The sequence below is a fragment of the Lagopus leucura genome, unplaced genomic scaffold (genome assembly GCF_019238085.1).
Source record: "Lagopus leucura isolate 7727_CA_CO unplaced genomic scaffold, USGS_WTPT01 Super-Scaffold_100016, whole genome shotgun sequence".
NCBI lineage: Eukaryota > Metazoa > Chordata > Aves > Galliformes > Phasianidae > Lagopus > Lagopus leucura.
The window spans coordinates 738,297-757,600 of record NW_024962270.1 but is presented as its reverse complement, the minus strand read 5'-3'; the positions used below and the strand labels follow the sequence as shown (position 1 = coordinate 757,600).

The 19,304-nt window shown below is 43.8% G+C and overlaps 1 protein-coding gene across 3 annotated transcripts in view; it reads right to left on the bottom strand.

The window, feature by feature from the left end:
* Window positions 1-19,304, bottom strand: part of HTR2C (5-hydroxytryptamine receptor 2C) — a 193,651-nt gene that overhangs the window by 135,506 nt on the left and 38,841 nt on the right. The window contains exon 1 of one of the 3 annotated variants that reach the window (XM_042876874.1): window positions 7,555-7,608. The exons of the other annotated variants lie outside the window; for them this stretch is intronic. The gene's annotated coding sequence lies outside the window, so the exon portion shown is untranslated. Of the gene's footprint in view, window positions 1-7,554; window positions 7,609-19,304 lie in introns of those variants that run through there. 3 annotated transcript variants of the gene reach the window in all.

Here is a 19,304-nt window from a genome sequence, read left to right as displayed (position 1 = left end):
CGGGGTAGTTGGTGCATAATAAGGAAAGCAATAACAAAAAGCAAAACTTAACTCTGTGAAGAGACTGTTCAACTTCTACAAAACAAAACTGTTTAAATCTTTCTACCCAGCCTCGCTGGTTCTACTGTAAAATATTGCCCACAATGTTTTCGTTCTGTTTTCCCTTTTGAACAGCAGAAAAGAGTTCGATACGCTCCAACAGAGGTGAGGGTTACTACTTTAACGCCATCCCCTAATGCTTCCCTTCATTTTTTTCTTTTACCTTTTCAAATAATCCTCAGTTCACACTTGTGAAGATTTCTGTATTGAATGAAGACCTCCCCCTGCCCTGCACTCCTGCCCTCGCCCCCCACTCCTGCTTCCTCCACCCCAAAAAAAGGAATAAGATGACAGAAGCAGAACACCCTCTCTCCTCACTTTCACACCTTGGGAATTGAACCCAAAGTACACGTTTGCACATCGACGCATTGCCAGTGCCTTCTCACACTTACACAGTTGGTCTGAAGCACAGCACAGGAGGTGAAGAGATCGTTGCTGACCGTGTAAATGTTTGTGTGCTGCTTCAGAACTCACAGCAGTGTCTGCAGTGCTCAGACACACTGGCCTCTTCTCATTTGCTGCAATGCTGAGAAGCACCAGATCATCAGCACTGCTTTGTCCGATCTGCAACTTCACCAACCATTAAGAAACACCAGGGAGACTCTACGAATTGTTCTGGAAAGTCTCCCATATTGCAGAGCTGTTTCTCTACTTCACGGCCCCACAGATGAGGAGGAACACTTGAGCATCTGTCCCTCTGATCTGTAGGAAGGTGCCTCACTATTGTGCTGCATTACTGCAACTCCTCATTGAATTTTGCTTCCCTTGCAGTTGTGTTGCAAAGCATACAACACTTGTGTCCTGCTGCAATATCATGAGATTCAACGTAGTTTAATTTCTCCCTGAAAATGCTTGCATTCATCACCAATTAGCTCAGCAACATCGTTTTCCCTCGGCTAAAAAAAACAGCAACAACAAAAATACTATTACAAACAGCCCAACCAACGAAGAAACAAAGACAACAATCCATCAACACCAAGAAGCCAAGCTATATTTAAAAGCTTCCATTTCTCTTGGCAGCTTAGGTGGCTGGCAGCAAACACAAGTGCTTCTAGCAGTCAATCATGAGAAACCACTGAGAGGACAGTGGCAATACGAGGCTCACCACATCCAGCTTCATTTGTGCATTTCCTGAAGCGTTGGGTTAGAGCTCAATAGGAGCTATTCCATATCCCAGGGGTACAAGCTGTGGGGCAGGGTGAATGCATCATTTCATCCTCAGATGCATTAACAGTTTATGTGGTCCAAATCCTGGGGAACAGAAATTGATTTGCTTCTGCAAATCCCTTTCGCACTGAGATATTGTGGTCAACCAAACCTGCACCTTGGAAACAGTCAGCAGATTGCTTGGCAGGTTGTGTTCTGCTGTAAGAGCTAATAAACCCCTTACAGAAAGCATCTTTTGGCATATCAAATCACAGATCAATGTGAAAAATCTAACATTTCAACAGCAGACAAACGCATCACCAGCAAGACCTGTAGAAATAGGCTGGGCAAAGACTTGAGTGTAAACCATTGGTTTACTCAGTCTCTTCAGGTCATCTGTATCCAAGGAGGGGTTTGGGTTGAAGTCAGCCTTATTCTGGCATAGGCACTGTTCCATACTGCATTGTGTCCAAGCATCTTGGCACAGGTGACAGTTTGGGGTCACCATTCCTGGAGGTGCTCCAGAACCGTGGGGATGTGGCACTGAGGGATGTGGGGATGGGCACTGGGTGGTTGGACTTGGGGATCTTAGTGTTCTTTTCCAATCTTAATGACTCTGTTTCTATGACATTTTACATAAGCATGCAGATGTAGACATACACATGCATAGATGTGTATCTGTAGCCTCTACAAATAATCTGTAACAGGAAATACATATTAGAAGAGTATAAAATAAATGCTTGCAAATTTTCCAAACAGCTCCAGAAGTGTGCTGCCAGTAACAGAGGATGCATCAGCTTCTTTCTTCTCAATGAGGTAAGAATGCTTAAAAATGCCAAGGATGATGCACAGACATTTAAAGAGTGAAAAGAACTATGCTGATTACCTAGCATGCCATCTTGCACACAGAGATCAGAATTTCACCAGAAATACCTGGCCAAAAGATAATGTTGGTGCACCTGGGGATCAGCCAAGCTAATAGTCTTGCAAAGTTTGTCTTCAGAGCCAATGTCATCCTCAGCAGAGGACAAAGGGGAGCCGATGGCAGCAAGGGGCAGGCAGCAATGCTACAGCTGTTGGAGGAGAAGGGAGTGATGGCAGCAAATGTCACTGCTCTCTGGGCAGGGAGGTTAGCAGCACTAAGAGCAAAAAATGCAAGGGAGAGTCTTTCACACTGGCTTTCAGAATAAAATCAATTAAAATAAGAATTACATATAAGTTATTTTGTGAAAAGAATAAAAGTAGTCTAGCAGGAATTAAAATTGCCTTACAACCGTTTTTTTCTCCTTTTAATATGTATCCAATCGCTCCAAGTTCACCATCAGCATTTGATTCCAAGCACCAGACATCACGTCTGGAAACCATCAACCATGGGCTGGTTGCTCTCTGGAAATCCAGCTGGCCAACATTAAGCCCTTGCAATGTCCCAGCTGGAGCTTTGCTACACTTGCAACCATGCAAATCGTTGTCTGCCACCAGAACTACACACACCTGAGGAGCAGGGCCTGCCACCTGCTGCAGGTCTGAATGCCAGGTAGGAGAAAACAGGCTGGGAGACAAGGCATTACATTTAAACACAGAGTAATAGCTCAAGAAAATACCAAAATGGCCCTGATGATGGTTTATATTATACAAGGAATTAACTGAGAAATTCATACGAAGATAAAACCGAATGTTACACACAAAAGAAAAAAAAAAGAAGAGGAAAGGGGGGAACAAAACAACAGCAAAACAAATCTGGTAAGTGAGGGGATACAATTCATAAAGACAACTACTAATTTTTCCTATGATTCACTCAGTAACCCCCACAGCTGCTGCTTTCTCAGCAGCAAGGAAAAGTTGATTAGGGTTCAAAATAGCTGCTTGATTAAAGAGGTTCCTAATGATGCTGTGGAATCTGCAAGCACAGATCCTCTATTCAAGGAGTCCACAGTGAGGAAGGCCCATACTCCCATCACACCTCTCCAATAAAAGGCAATAATAACCTTAGCATCATTCCAACACAATAAGCACCAAACCTTCTCAATTCACTCTGTTGCATGGATTTAGCTACTTGATGGCCTACAGTTTCAAAAAAGTCAGTCAAATGAATAAAGAGATGGAGCAGAAAGCCATTTGCAGAGGACTGGAGTGCAGATCCAGACACACACACACCATGGAGCTGTTCCAGAGCTATTAACAGGGTGTCAGACTGTGGTTGGAGCAATGAGAGAGATGTCAGCTTTCATTTCTAACCCATATTTGTCATTCAAAACCTCTCTCCTCCCTGACTCTAATCATTAAGGCCTCACAGATACTCGAGGCAGACTTGCACAAGCAAGAAAATAACACACACAACTGAAAATAGCTCCACTAAGGAACGTATGGATCGTGCTGAAGTTAAATTTTCTACTGCTACTCAATTGAATACATTAAGTTGGTTGAGGGCAAACATGTATAAATTGGATAACTGCTGATTGATCCTTCACATTAGATGCTGAGTGTGCTACTGCAAGTCTTTTCTTCCTAAACTCAGCTCTTGCGAACAACTCCTTGGAGACAAAGGATTCTCATCACAGAAAATATCCTTGAGAGCTGTTCAGTGCAGCCTCTGTCCTTCTCTCACACCCTGGTTTGCACATCCAGGAGCAAACACAAAATTACAGCCAGTACCAGTTTCCTGGCAAAGGATTTGCCTGGGTATTTTCATTTTCATCCTTTGTGACCTGTTGCAGATCAGATTGGTTTCGGTACAGAGAACCCAGATAAAAGCACATTTGCAACTTTAGGCTGTAGTTTAGATATCATACGGAAGAAAATACAGTAAGCCTGATGAAACTGGGTCTTGTAGCCCTAAGGATAATCAGCTGACAAAAGTGAAATGACATTTTCCAGCCTCATTCTTTAGCAGAAGTAGAGCTGTGCTACGGAACGGCTGGCCTCACCTATCACTGTCAGCAGGCAGTCCCACATTCACCCCCATGTACGCAGTAGGGTTCTGCTTTGGCTTAAGTCACAGGAAAAGCCAGCCCTAGCCCATTGCTGCACTTCTTTGGGAGTACAACACACGTTAAACTGACACACATTCAGGAACAATTATCTATGGGCGCATCGAAAAGTTAATAGGAAGCTGCAAACAGCTTCAAGCATAAGGAATTGCACCCCTGGTGCTCTTTTAAGCGATCTCACTTCAAGCTTCTGCACACGACAGTGGAAGACAAGCGACCCTTCCTTGTCATAGCCTGCTCCAAAGGATTGCAGCTTCAGAGTGTCAGAACTGACGAACCAAACTTAACAATATGTCATCGCAAAGGAGAACAGAGTGCTGCTGCCACCATCTGTCAGAGGCACAAGGAGAGCAGTGACAGGGAAGTGTCCCAGCAAGAGCACACACAGCTCCAGGACATGAAGCCTCAGCACACAGCCACTGTCCAACCAGCACCAGTAGGCAGCAAATTGCTGGGCATAGGCACCTTCTGAGCACTGCTGGCATGGGCACAACCACCTTATCCCCTCAAGGTCACCCAGCAGGAAGGCATCTCCCTCCAGCCATCCTAAATTCTAATAGAAACAGAGGGAAAAGCTTTTCCAGGATGCAGTTCCCACCCCTGAGTGGAAAAGTTGAGCTGAGCTCTGTGATCTCAGAGGTAGGAAGCTGTTCAGTTAAACACATACTGGAAAGAATAAAGAACTGAAGCCAATCCTTACCATGATTTGCAATCAGGACATGGGAGAGGGGAACATAGATCTTCCTGCACTGGCCTGAAGGTAGGAAGACAGCAAAAGGGAGGCAGCAGATAGCAAAATCTGCTCCCTGCAGAATACTCTTAGATGTATGAACATATATTATTGTCAAGCCTTCTGAGCAGAAGCCAGCACAGCCTGTCCCACAGGCATGGCCCCTTCAAGCAGCACATGGAGAGCTAACTTGAGGGCGATAGCAGTGGCAGGAGGGACCAGCACGTCTCAGTGCTCGTGCCAGGGCAGCACTTCAATGCTATCAGTCAGCTTTGGAGCTCTAGGACTGTCACTTCCAATCTTACCAAGAATGTTTTTAGAAGCTAAAAATGTCTCTCCAGTTTTAGAAGCTAAAAAAGGCTCTCAGATTCTCCTTTTGACCTTTAAAGGATGTGGTGGAATCACTCCACCTTTTAAGCTGCAGTTCAGTGTGGATGGGGTCCCTCCATCCTGGGCTGGTGGGCTGCTGGAACACAGCTGGGTGAGGATGGAGGAGTGCATCACCCACACCTGCTGTGTGTGCAGAGCAGGGATGCCAGGTGGTTATTTCCCTTCCATTCCTCCCTAACATCCTGCATGCCTGTGAGGGGACAGCCATTTAGCTCAACAATAAAGATAAGCAGGGACAGACAGAAACATCCCATCTTCTGTCTCTGCTGTGACAGAATGTGAGCGTTTTTGCTGAACCATTTACCAGTATCAGTTGTGAAGGGAAGAAGCAGCACTGAGTGGAAGAAAGGACTGAGAGCAAAGCCAGATGGAGAAAGATTGCCACCAAGCTAATTTTTAGCCAAAGCCCTTTTTTCTTCCTCCTCCATGTACATATCTCTGTAGGAGACTTCAAATAGTAATTACTCTAATGAAGTAGACCATGGGAGAAGAGAAACACACTCCAATTCTTGGCCAGTTCTAGCTGATGTACTCTCCAGAAGAACAATATTTAGCATTTACACTAATGGCTTGCATCCAGTAACTAATTAATCCTCTGAACACTGAAGCATAAGATTTTCTTTTTCCTTCAACATTAAAAAAAAAAGGAAAGAAAAAGTGCACTGTCTCATTCCAACCTGCACTTACAAGTTCACCTCTTAAACAGAGAGTAGGACTGCTGTTTTAGGGCCTGATGCTGCAGGATTGCACCAGGTCCATTTCCTATGAAGACAGTATTCACTGAAAAATAGCGATCACAATCAGAGCTAATTGTGGCCAGGCACCACAAAGGCCAGATGTTCAACAAGAAATTAGCTCCCTTCAATCTATTCAAGGAACAGTTACAAACTGGTTTCATAGCCCAGTGCCTCTTCAGGGATGAAGATGTTTATTTCTCCAGCAAGGGTCAAATTAAATTCAAGCACATTTGAATATAGAGAAGCATCTATCACGGTGACTTTCCAGCCAAGAGTTGATACTGTTCATAGTCTTGCTGATGGAAAATATTGCTGCATGCCTATTAGGAAGCAACTTCATTTCATCTCCTAGGCAGAATATTCTCTGGCAGCTCTTATAGCTTCAAAGAGCTCTGTGTGCATCTTACCCAAAGCAGACATCTCTGCAGAAGAGGTTGGAGAGCCAAGCAGAGCCTTGGCCATAACTTGGGCATGCTAATACTGAGGTTTGCTGCCAATGCAGTGAGACTGCAGGGAGCAAACACAGGGAATGGATTTAAAGGCTCTTTCCAGAGCTCCAGTGTCATAAAGTGGGTAATACCCAGTATTGGCCAATACTTCTACAGCAGTGTTCAAGAAAGGTGACCAAAAATGGGCTCTACAGCCAGACAGGACCCTATTTTGGTAAACATACTCTCCAAGGAGCAGCCTGCAGGCTGCACTCAGCTCTTCTATTGCCACACTAGCACTTTAGAGAGTTACTCCTTCCAAAGGTTTGAAAGCAGGTTTGGGGGCTTTATTTATCTGAGGGAGTCTTTGTTTAAATATAGCATCTCAGGCCATATGGCACCTCCTTGGATGCAATCTACATTCAGTGCAAAGCCTCAATGAACTTAAGTACATTTTCATGAATATGTAAATCAAATAAAAGGCATTTTTAAAAGTGCACAAGCACAGATCATAGAAAATATCCTTCGTTGGCAGAGCAGACAGCGACCATCAGGCAGTGACTCGCATCCTACACACACAGTTTTCAGCCCTCTCTCATCTGAAGTGAATCAGCACAAAACTTGCCAAACTGCATCAAAACTTAATGCATGTCACACATTGAGCTACAATCACAGACAGAAAATATTAGATCTGTTCCCCCTTTAGTGAGAAGTTATCCTCATAAGTGTGTTGTGTGAGCAGCAGATGTAGATATGAAAGATAAAAGAGTGAAATCCTGGGAAAAAATGACAATAATAATAATTGTTATTAAATATACATATAAATGAGGGCAATCAAGTGTGAGGAGCCCAACATCCTGACCTCCTGGAGGGCTTAGAAGAGACAAAGGTCCTCAGTCTAAGAGGTGAAATATGGCAGAAAAGGGCATCAAGGAGGCACGGGAGAGGTAGAAGAGACACAAAATGGGGCAGCAGGGCCATGAGTTCTGCCAGAAGGTGGACAGAAGCCATTGCTTGTCTAAGGGAACAGAACTCACAGACTGCCTCTTCACACTGGCCCAGGATGGGAAAGGCCACATCCGATGCTGGAGGGATGCTGCAGAAAGGAAGAGGGCTGCATTCACAGCGTGGACAGAAGATGCCCTGTGGAGTCAGACGGCAGCTGGAGAGGAGACAGTAAAGAAACAGCTGTTTTATTCATGAATGTGAATAGGGCTCTCAAGGGACGAAACCAGAGGAAGAAATACTGACATGGACAGCACCAAAAAAAAAAAAAAGGCTGAAAAGCAGTGTGCAAAGCTATAGAGCTGCTGACAAATGTTGCTCAGGCTTATCACACAAAATGCCGAGGTGGTGGAAATGATGCTATTTAAGGTCTCTGTGCAAGCACATTACAAAAAGCATGCACACAGTTAGTGAGGACAAGATAGCTCGGGGGATCTAACCGTCCAGCCAAGAGGTCTCTTCTTTCTATGACAATGAATTGGAAAGATTTTCTCTCGTGCATGTAACAGTTTTGGCTTCTGAGCAGAAGTAGACAGCTCTGTCCCAGCTGATCTACCTATTCCAGAAAAGAAACGCAACATTTGCCATCAGCTGAAGAGGTCACTGTCTGAAGCTGACACAAATCCTTTGACTGCTTTAATATGAAGGAGACTGCTGTATTTTTGCCAGAAAAAAAAAGCATCTTAGTGGAGCCAGAATCAAAGCAGAAACTAGAAACAGGTGCACATCAGGCTTCATTCAGATATTCCTATCTGCATACTCAGAGCTGATCAAGATGACTTCATTTAAGGCGCTCCCTCAGCTGGTCTAAACTGATAAAAGTGCCCCTACGTGCTTGATCCCTAAATCACAGCAGTGTTTGACAAGGCTGCAAAGTCACTTTGCAGAAATGCTGAATTATTGTTCCCATCCTCTGCATATGGAGAAATACTAATACTTATTAACGGATCCAAAGATCCATCACAGGATGAATCACCTGATGAATTACTCAAGTATTTGATTCTCTGCAGATGGTCTCATTTCCTACTGCAGCTCCCTACAAGCTGCTCTACTGCTTTCTCTCTGTGGCTGGCACAGTGCTACGAGCCAGAGTGCAAGTCTTGGTATTCCAAAACAGCGAAGAGAAACATCAATAACTGGATAAACACTGCATCTCATCCTCAAGGTGAAGTCTACAGCAGTTTGCGCCATATACCCTCTCTCAGACACTACTGAAATATTCACCTTGTAAAGTTAAGCCATTCACACAGAGCTGCATTACTGAGTTTTGTGGTCACAGACCATGCAGTTCATGATTCTCTTACAGCCGTGCCAGTCCAGAATCCAAGAAGAAAACCTAGATACTCCATTTTGGGGGCAGCTCTGACAAGCAGTGGTGATAGAAATACGGTTATCTGCCTCAGGTTTAAACCAGCAGGTTTAACTCCTAATGTTTTTTCCCATCCACCCTCAGCTATGCACATTCAGCCACCATTCCTCATTCAACACTGGAACAAAAGGACCAGGTTCCTTCGCACAGGAAAAAATAACCATCGTCCAGCAGCATTAGGAGATATTTCCCATGTCCCAGCCCAACAGGGGCACATCATCTCTGACATGCTGGCTTCTACCTGTCAGTAGAATTAATTCAGAATTTACCAATATAGACCTAATAGAAAGGCACAGTCACCTTCAGGGCAGAATCTCAGAACTCACCACCACCATCATATTACACAGTAGCAGAAATGTGGAAATTTCATTTCAGCATTGCATTTTTCAGAAGAAAGAGCAGCCAGAGAGCAGCAGAAAATGTCAGGAAGAATTACACCAAGGAGAGCTCAACCATGCTGATTTGTAATTTATGACATATCTACTGGAACTCATGAGAAGAGTCTGCAGTGAGAGCAGCTGAATATCTACTGACCTCATGGAGTCTACATCCATATACCTGATAGCAGCTCAGTTTTTCCTGCAACCACATAGAGTATAAATATCCATTTCAGTCTAATTACAGCTTACATGCAACCTTAAAGTGACTTCTGTCAAGGAACTCTAACAAACAACACAGAAATTAATGTCAAAAGGGCACATGGCTTACAAGCATCTTCTGCTTAAACATGTAATGCAACGAAGTCATCACCTCCTGTTATAACAGGTTGCAAAATTATATCCAGGATCCACTGACATCATTATGATAAACAGTAATCTTAACAGCAGCGAGAACACCAGGAAGCAGGATTACTCTTAGCAGGCTTGATGCAGAAATGGCACCCAATAATCCATTTTCTCTTAACCCGTGGCTCACTCAGTGTTTCCTTGCTCATTTAAACACAAACCATTCAGACAGATCTGACTCCTGTCAAAGCTGCCCATGCAGAGCTTGCATCCCTGATCCAACACGGGCATGTCTCACAAAATGCATCTTTGCAACTAACCACAATTCAGACATTTTTTAATAAAGCAAGACTATTTCCTCATTAATTAATCAGTGTATGTGAGAAAACCTCTGTCCTATCTGTATTCACTTTTAGCTTCACCTGAATTCCATTACCAAACAGGTTATGCATCTCTATACCTCTGTAAATGTCACATAGAGGCCCCAGTGGTCATCCACGCACCTGCTTCAAGCCATGGGAAGCACCACAACTACCTCTGTCCGTGGTCTTCATCCACAAGTCCTGCTCTTAATTGACCCTCCTTTCCCAGATAAGACAGTGCTTGTTAGCAGCAGTCCAGCAAAGCAGCTTGTTTTGCTTTTTCTATCAGGCTGCATTCAGACAAGTTGGACAGTTTTCTAGTTTTGCTTCACCCTTTCCTCTGACAGATACTTTAATACACATTACCTCAAAACTGACAGCCTTTCCCCAAGGTGCAGCACACACAGCCATGCCCCAGCCTTTCAAGTGCATTTCTCTCCACCCCAACTTTTACACACGCTGCCCTCCAGCTGTCGCCCAGCTCCTTCTCACAGCACATCCTTTTCCTAAGCCCAGTCCTTGGACACAAACCACAAGACAGGGATAAGCACAGGGGGTATTCCTGCTAGGGACAATCTACTATGAGAAGCTTTTCATCCATCTTGCCCACTCCTCCCCATTCCTCCTTCCATCACTTCCACCCCTACACTTGCTCCCATTGATAGATCCTCAGGAAACTTTTCACCCTGCATGGCCTCATCCTGTCTGGGTTTTGCCCTGCTGTATCACACAAAGAGATCATTGCTCTCTCCATATCACCAGCAGTAATTAGCAGAAACATCAGTTATAAGTAGACAAAGGACTAATGCTTGCCTGTAAGTGTATTTTACACTCAGAAACAGAAGATAATTATTTTCTCCTGTTCACCAGGTGTCAGTACTGCAGTTCTGGCAAAAGGCCACTGGCACATATTCGATAAAACACAGAAAGAGGAAGATCACAGACGCAGCAAGGGGGGCAGGATGGGCAGTGTGGAGTCAGTGGCACTTCAGCAAGCAGTGAAAGGTTGGAAGATCCAGATTAATAACTGAAAATGCACCGACAATAACTGCAAAAAACCACATTGGAATAAAATGATACAACAGAGTGATATAAGATGGTAAAATGAAGAGATACTTTGGGAAAAGATGGCCAACTCTGGCTGCACCTCCCTCTCTGGCTACTTAAAGATAGGGAAACAGCTTGGAGGAGAGATGTTAGAAGTCAGAGAGGCCAAGTTGTTCATGGAGGATTTCCATTTCAGAGGTTCATTCTGATCTAGAAGGAAGGCCTGAGCCAGGCTGTACATCGAGAGCGAGACCTTGAACGTGAAGCAGGATTCAAAAGCAGTTGCAGAAAAGGACTGACCAACAGAGAGGTGCCTACCTTCATTTCTCCGTTCCTAATCCAATCTGTTGTACTGCAAAAATCCCAGATGAGTCAGTAGCCCCAAAAGGATTTATTTCATACAATAAAACGTAATCAGTGTACTCACATGTAGGCATAGGAAGAGAGCTTGTACCATGACCGATTCAGAGGGCGAACGGGTGACTGCAACGATCCTGTAACTTGTGCTTCACCTCCTGTTCCAGCAAACTCATATTTCAAAACATCTCTCTTTACAACTGCCTTGGAAACAGGAAAATCTGATCCCTTACCCAATTCCATGCTGCAAGACAGAGCGGGAGCAGCAGCTGAGAAGCTCTGAGAACACAGCTAACAGCCCACTCATTTTGCTCTCCTCTCAAATTCCCTTCATCTCTAGATTCGCTTGCCTCTACATATGGAGAATTCCTAAATATTGACAGCTTGTAAAAAGCTAAGTACAAAGGATAGCTATGAGATATTTCATGGCTTTCCTGAGCAACCTGCATTTCACTAACAGAGCAGAAGGAATCCAGTATTCAGAGAAAGCTTCCAAAACACAGCCAGAGCTGGAAGCAGAGCAGAAGACTTCAGGAACGGTCACTATTTGCAAATGTGAGGCATCAGTCAAACACTAAAATAACAAAGCAAAAAAAAAAACCCCATCAAACAACCCACATCCGTGCATGGAAGCATACAGTCAACAGAATTCTTGAAATACAATGTGCACCATTGGTACGAGGTTCATTCTGAGCTTTGGGAATGGGCTAAAAAATCACCCAAGATACCTATGGGGAAAAAAGTTTATCTCTGATTTTCATCAGCTTCTCAATTCAGTTTACTGGTTGTGCGAGCACACAGAATGTAAGGACAGGATTGAAAAACAAGATATCGAGACCGCTGATTTCAGCATCAGCACTGACCTACAGCTTGTCATTACAAGCACTTATTTCTCTTTCACAGCAGTCCTTCATGATTTCCCATAGTAGACTTCTACCACCAAAAGGTAACGCCTAATTTCTAGAAGCAGGTTCTTTACACAGTGGATTTTTACTAAGCTGATTATTTAACGCCAGCTTCAGGTTTTTTAATTATATTAATCAATTTCTGCCTTCACAAGCCATTGAAAGCACATCCCATTCATGCCTGCAGTGCTGACAGACATTCCCATCACACCGTTCAGCCCAGAACACACAGTTGAACTATCCCTCACTGTCCAAAGGCAGTGGACATTTTGCAGCAACAGATGTGATTCTTTTGGAACTGAGCGCTTTGGAAATTTTGCACCAGTTTGACATATAAATTATAAAGTGCCTCACCAGTTTCAGCAGAGTGCTTCTCATTTGCATTTGTGTAGCTAAAAATAAGATTCAGGGGAAAAGTCCAGAACAGCCCCAGCTAGATTCAGTTCCCTGCTTATTCCCAATGCTCAATGAATCAGCTAACGAAAAGCTTATGGGAGAGCCAGCATCACCAGCCTTTTCTTGAAAGCCCACTTGGAGATGGCTGCAAGCATTTGAACTCTGGTCTTCCCTGCTTGCAGCAGTTCCAGACAGAAAAATCCCAGGCAGCAGAGGATGGGATGGACTCGTGCTGACGCAGCATCCTACAGACTGCCAGACCTGCCTGAGCTCCTCGGCCAGCCCTGCTGCCGGGTTCCATTCTGCTGCTCTGCCTGCTCCCAGTTTGGCTCACTGCTGTCTGCACAGGCTGTGCATTTCATTTTTAAGTGAAACACCCAGAAATGTGAAATCTTACACTATTGACATTTGCAGAATTCTTTTCAGGAGGCACTCCAGAAAAGTTATTCAAGTGCAACACTAATCCAGAGGTTAACTGCGGTCTTTGGATCACCGTAATAAGAACCCAGACGATACCGACTGTTAACGAATTAATGACGCTCACAAATTACCTTGGAGCAAAAATCCTCTTCACCCCCACTGCTTACAACAGAGAAAAATACTGTTTAACCCTTAGCTAACTTCTAATTCAAACAAAAGACATTCCTTCTTACATTCCTTCTTATAGAGAGAAGATTAATCAATCAGAAGCAACATACCATATGAGTCTGAGCAATTTCTGGCTTGAACTTGAGTCTATGCAACAGAGAATGACCGTAACCCTATTCATTAGATCACCACTTCATTTATGTACAAAGCTAATTAATTTCGTAAGTTAGAACTTAATATGACTACACCTGATAAATACCATTAAAGAAGTTGTATTCGTCTAATTGGACCATAGGCAGTAGAACAAGATCCATCATACACAAATGATCAATGCCATGGGACAAGGAGAAAGTGTAAAGCTGAGAGCAATCCACATCTCAGCTGGAATTTTTCATAACTCACAGTGCTCCTTCACCACCCATTTCTTGTCATGCCACTGCACAAAAGCAGACAGCTACAGCCATAGCAGTGCCTTCATCCCTGTTTGCTGTTATGAGAACACCTGCATGCAACCAGACCATCTCATACTTATTAACTCTCCCAGGCACAAGTCATTTCCATTGTGTATTTATATGGTTGCTAGCCAGACCTTTATAAGGTCTTGGTTCAGGAGCACAGCTTCTAGGGACATCACTAATATTCATTAATATGCCGTGTTGTAAAAATCCAATCGTACACCCAGTGAGATGGTGTTTAGTAATCCTAACATGACTATGCAGAAAAATACTTACAAGGAGGGCTAGGGAGGATGAGGGCCATAACGTGCAACAATAATGACATAAAGCAGAGAGAACCACTACACAAATAGGAAAGAAAAAAAAAAAGATTAAGAAAGCTCTGATAGAACAGCATTACAAACAAAAGGATGCTATAAAACAGTGAAGAGCCTACAGACACTGGACCAAAACGTCTGAGCTCCTTGTTCTCATACTATGAAGTCAGAGAACAATCAAGGAAGAGTGAAAGGCCAGCAGTTTAAACCTAAAAATAAAATCTCAGCTAATCCTCTGCCCACAGACAAAGATTAAAGTAGGTTTCAATAGACAATGAGGGAGTGATAACAGCTTACACGGACAGCTAGATTTCAGTGGAAAAAAACAAGCAGCTGAAATGACTGCAAGCTCCTGTTCCCCTTCTAAGGGATCATTAGCTGGGTCTCAAGCCACACATTTCATTCTCACCTGCAGCAAGCTTCTCATTCCTCTCTCTGAAGATGTCTCTGATGGTGGCAGAGGAGGTCTGATCCAGACCATGGGCTGCGTGACTCCTCTCCAGAGAACCCAGGACAGCCTTTTGTCCCAAACTAGGATTACACATAATCCTCTGACTCAGAAAACCCTTCACTACTGGTACATCATGCTGAACATGGACACACGTCTCTCAGTTTACCCTGAGCTCCCTGGCCCAGCAGGCTGTGTGCCCCAGGAGTGCTCAAAGTGCCCCTTCTTACCAGCCCTCTGCTCTGCATCCTGCCCTCATCCTCTGCACACACACACCAAGGGGAGACAGGAGGTAAACGAAGGCAGAGAGAATACAAAAGCACCCTCTGAAATGATTACCTCTGCTCAAATGCCTCTTTATTTCTCTGATTCCCATTTATCAGGCTGCATGTGCAACGGTTTCCCACAACAAAGCAGCAGCAAGAGCTGCACGTGTTCAGGATTACATTAGCTGGCCATTTTCTTTGGGAGCCAAGGGAGTTTTGACTTTTGAAGTTCCTGGGAAAACTTCCCATCATCTCGCTGCCCAAACTACACCTGGTCTGCCAGCAAGCCCAGTTCAAGGTCCTGCTCCTTTTTCTCCCGTTGCTCAGTCTAGGTTGCTCTTCTGCTTAGAAGATGCTTCCACCTGAAATGATGCAGTCCAGTGGGGTAGCACAACCACCCTCCTACTCTTCTACTGCCAGACAGAGCAACCACCATGGTTGAAAAGGCAGAAACAAACTATCAATCTCCTTCCTGAGGATCCACTCAGACAATATTTTGTCATATTTAAAAAGAAAAAACAAAAACAAAACAGAATACTAAAGTTTCTACAGCTCAGATTTACCACAACCTTCCCCTTCCGGTCCATGGCTTTGTCCTGCTGCAGCTCTTTTCATACTGTATTTTCTTTCCACATCTTCACTGGCAATTTCCCAATTGCTTCCCCATCAAAGGAGCATAGTTATTACAGTGTACATAAATTCAGAACACATTTGTCTTCATTAGAAAAGAAATTATTTTAGTTGAAACCTTCAACAAAAATCATCGAAATAGGACACAACTTTCGGGCAGAGCCATGCATCTCTCCCAGCCACCTGAACCTGTGCAGAAAACTCAAAGTTAGCTGCAAGTGGCTATGAATGGAAAGCTCTTCCTCTCCCCAGGAACAAGAAACACTTTAAATTCTCAACTTCAAACAGTAGTGCGGTGGTTTTACAGACTTTAAAAAAATATTTACCCAAATGTTTGCTATTTCTTTCTTGTATCTGTACAAAGAAGTGTTAAGCAATAGCTCTTAATGGGCGTCTCTTCTGTAACTAGACATCCAATTACACGTTCTCTTGGTGCTGTTAAAGCATGGAAGTTTCTCTTTCTGAAGACAAAAATGTAGTTTAGCAAAGGGATGCAAAGACAAATCACCCGTATTTAGAGTTTTTATTGTTAGAAAGCAGATTGCCCATCTCACAGCCTACAAAGCCAAACTGCTGCAGACATTTCTCATTAGAGAGGACTCCCCAGCTCTCCCAGGAGCAGAACTGGGTAAGAACACAAGTTGTGCTAACACAGTCCCTGCTGCTTTCCTCCCTGGAACCCTTCCCTCCCCTGACACATGCAACAAGACAGAGCAGGGCACATGCACTGCACAGTGAAACACCAACTCTGCCAGCTGCCAAAACAGGATAATTTAACATCACAGGACTGGTTTTCAAAAACAAAAGCCAAGGAACGGAGCTATGAGGCAATCAGGTACGTCTGCATTGGAAGAGGTAAGAACACTTCATAGCAGCTCAGCACTGGATCCCTGGTGCCAGGATGCTCTCTGTGAGCTAGGACAGCCTGGGGATACCCTGATAGCTATTGGGATCTTCCCTGGACACACAGTGCAGATCAGGGCAGGCTGTTCAGGCATTCCAGTTGAATTCTCCTGAATTTTGGAGAGCTAGGACTAGATAAAACTGTAACACTGAGTTATGCATGAAGCCCTGAAGAAAGCAAGATGGATTTCGGGTCCTTATGTTTGATTGTTGTTTTAATGACAGTGCTATGGACCTCAAAAGCACAGAGAGATGCATGGGTGCTGATCCCATCATGACAAAGAATGATGGAGAAAGAAGTGCCCCTGCTGCTCCTGGACACAGGGCCAATCTGCAATTGCCTGTATCTGCTGCGGAGCATTTCAGATCCTGGGATGCTCACAGCCTTCCTTTCTGCAATCCTCTCATGCTCTAAAGGCCTTTGCTCAGGGAGCCAATGAAGCAGCTGCAGTTTATCTAGTTTCTGCATGCTTGACACAGGCCTTACGAAGTCTTAAACCTCATTAAACAACTAGTCAGAAATGAGGGGATGGTCTGTAGCTTACTTTGCTTCAGCAGGGTTCTTGGGATTTTTGACTCACAGTTTAGCACAGATTGAGCAATCCACAGCAAACAGTTACACAGTGTAACAGACTCCAGAAGAGCTGAATCAGCAAGCTAAGACCTTCTGAAAATTAACACCCCCTGTACCAAGGTTCAAAGGAAATGTGATGCTACAAAGCCCTTCACAGGTTTCATAGCCCAGACCAAACAGGCTGGTAACAAACCCAACAGGAATGCAGCCATTATGTCCTATCACCTCAACACAATAACGCAATTAGCACAGCAGCCAAGAACTAGAGCCTCTGTAGCATTACCTCTACATGTATGTGCAGAGAGAGAAGAAAAGGGAGGTCTTTCCCCAATATTAAAATCATACCCAACGGGAGGTGGGAAGACAGAGGAAAAAGAGAATAAAAATAAAGACACTCATAACTCTTCTCCAGTGAGAAGCTGCAATCACAGCTCACCACCTGCTCTTAATGTTCTTTCTCAGTGGACCAAGCCATCAGAGCAGCTTGCAGATGAGCACTATTAGTTGTTTAGCTCAGGCAGACGCAGTGATTGCAGATCTGTAGAGATAACAATGCAAAGAAAGCAGAGCACGAGTATGTAGACCAAGCAATCACGCAGGGGAAGCTGAATGCTTTGAGGAGTTTGGAGGAAGGAATTAGAATACATAAGAGATGAAAAAAAAAGGAAAAAAAAGGGAAAAAATAATCAAAGAATGGAAGGCTGAATATCAGGCAAACCACAGAGGTTTATCTCTGGCAGTGATGGAAAATGGAAATGGTGACATAAACGTGCTAGAAGGAGAGAAAAAAGCAACAGCCATACATTGGCACATATATACATATATATGCTATTTATGCAGCAACAGAAAGACCAAGAGGCCTCCAGTTTTGATGCTATACACATGATGTACCATGCAGGTGTTTGTGCTCTAGGAAGTACAGGCATCATCTCAACATATGCATCAAAACTCTGTGGGAGCCCCAAACCCAACTGGCTAGGTGTCCCTGCACACAAGGCTGTGGCTTTCCCTTCTGTATCAGACCTGATTCCTCCTTTCAAGCCATTGCTTTTGTTTTCATTATCGCTCTTCAGCTCGGGGAATCCATGTCGCTAAGCTAGTTTTCTCCAGAAATTGTAACATATAAATATTTCTGGAAAGCACAGAGAGCTCAAAGAGGCATCTTTCTCTTCCTTTCATCAGAAAACAACGACCACATTCGCCTTGAAATCCGTTTGTTCATTCACAAGCACACTGCCAAGCTATTATTGGTACACTGGGAAATATGGCAAATAAGCCAAACAACTGTAACGCTTTCTGTTTGCAGCAGTTAATGGCACATGGAGCATAATCTCAAATAAAAACTGTTTATAAGGTTTTCTGTCCTGTTCTTGTCAATCACTGCATACCAGACTGCTTAGCGCTGTTGATTTGTTCTTATTTTCCTTCAAATGTTTCCACTCGCTCAAGCTGTTTTCTCAGATGCAGTAAATGTTGTTCTGAGTTTCTCTCTGTACATCTCCCTTATAATTTTGCAGAAACTTCACAAATGTAATAGCAGTTTACTTCTGCCATTCACATCCGTCTCCTTTCCCTTTAGCTTAAACTGTCTTTCAAAGTATAATTTTAAGATTTTACTGGATGCATTGCTCCATAGCAATTTCTCTTTGAATAAATTTGGGTTCTTTTACCGATTGCTTTTTCAGTTATCGGTCAGTTTTAGACCAGTCTGATCTTAGATTTGCTGTGAGAGGACCTCAGAGTTTAACACTCCATACTGTCCTCTCCTCTCTAACTGCTGGCTTTGGTAGAGAGCCAGAAATCCTTTATAGCTTTAATTACAAGTAAAAAGAACTTAAAAGGAGTTGCATCAGGATGCAGCCTGGGCATGGTCAGAGGATGCACAGAGGGGAATGGGACCAGGGCTTTCCCTGCCCTTTCTTTTCCTGCTCCTTGGTGGGCCCTGTGCTGTACAGTCTATGCAGGAGGCATCCCAAGGAGTTCTGCACCACTCCTGCCCTTCCACAGAAGTAATGCCACCTCCTTTCCATCCACCTCACCATCCAGCACATTCTCCCAGTATTTGAAAACCATTCTACTGAACCCCAGTATCCTCACACAGAAAAAGAAGATTTCATCCTGTTGGCATGCACAGGTCCAACATACACATCAGCTCTGAGCTATGCATAAGCTGCTGAGCTTTAACACGAGGCTTTATTCCCCCCTGGCTTTAAAGGATGAGTAGCTTTTGTCTAAGCTCATCTAAAATTAATCAAGACGCAGGCATTACACAGATATAACTCCTTCTTCCTGAAGCCATCTGCAGAATGACATTAGGAATGGCAAATTAGCTACTGATAAACCATCTAATTTGCATTCTAGGCTACTACAGACAAGGAACAGTTGGGCTACAGGTAAGACCCAGCACTTCTCATTTCAAACATCAGCTCAGGTGAAATGT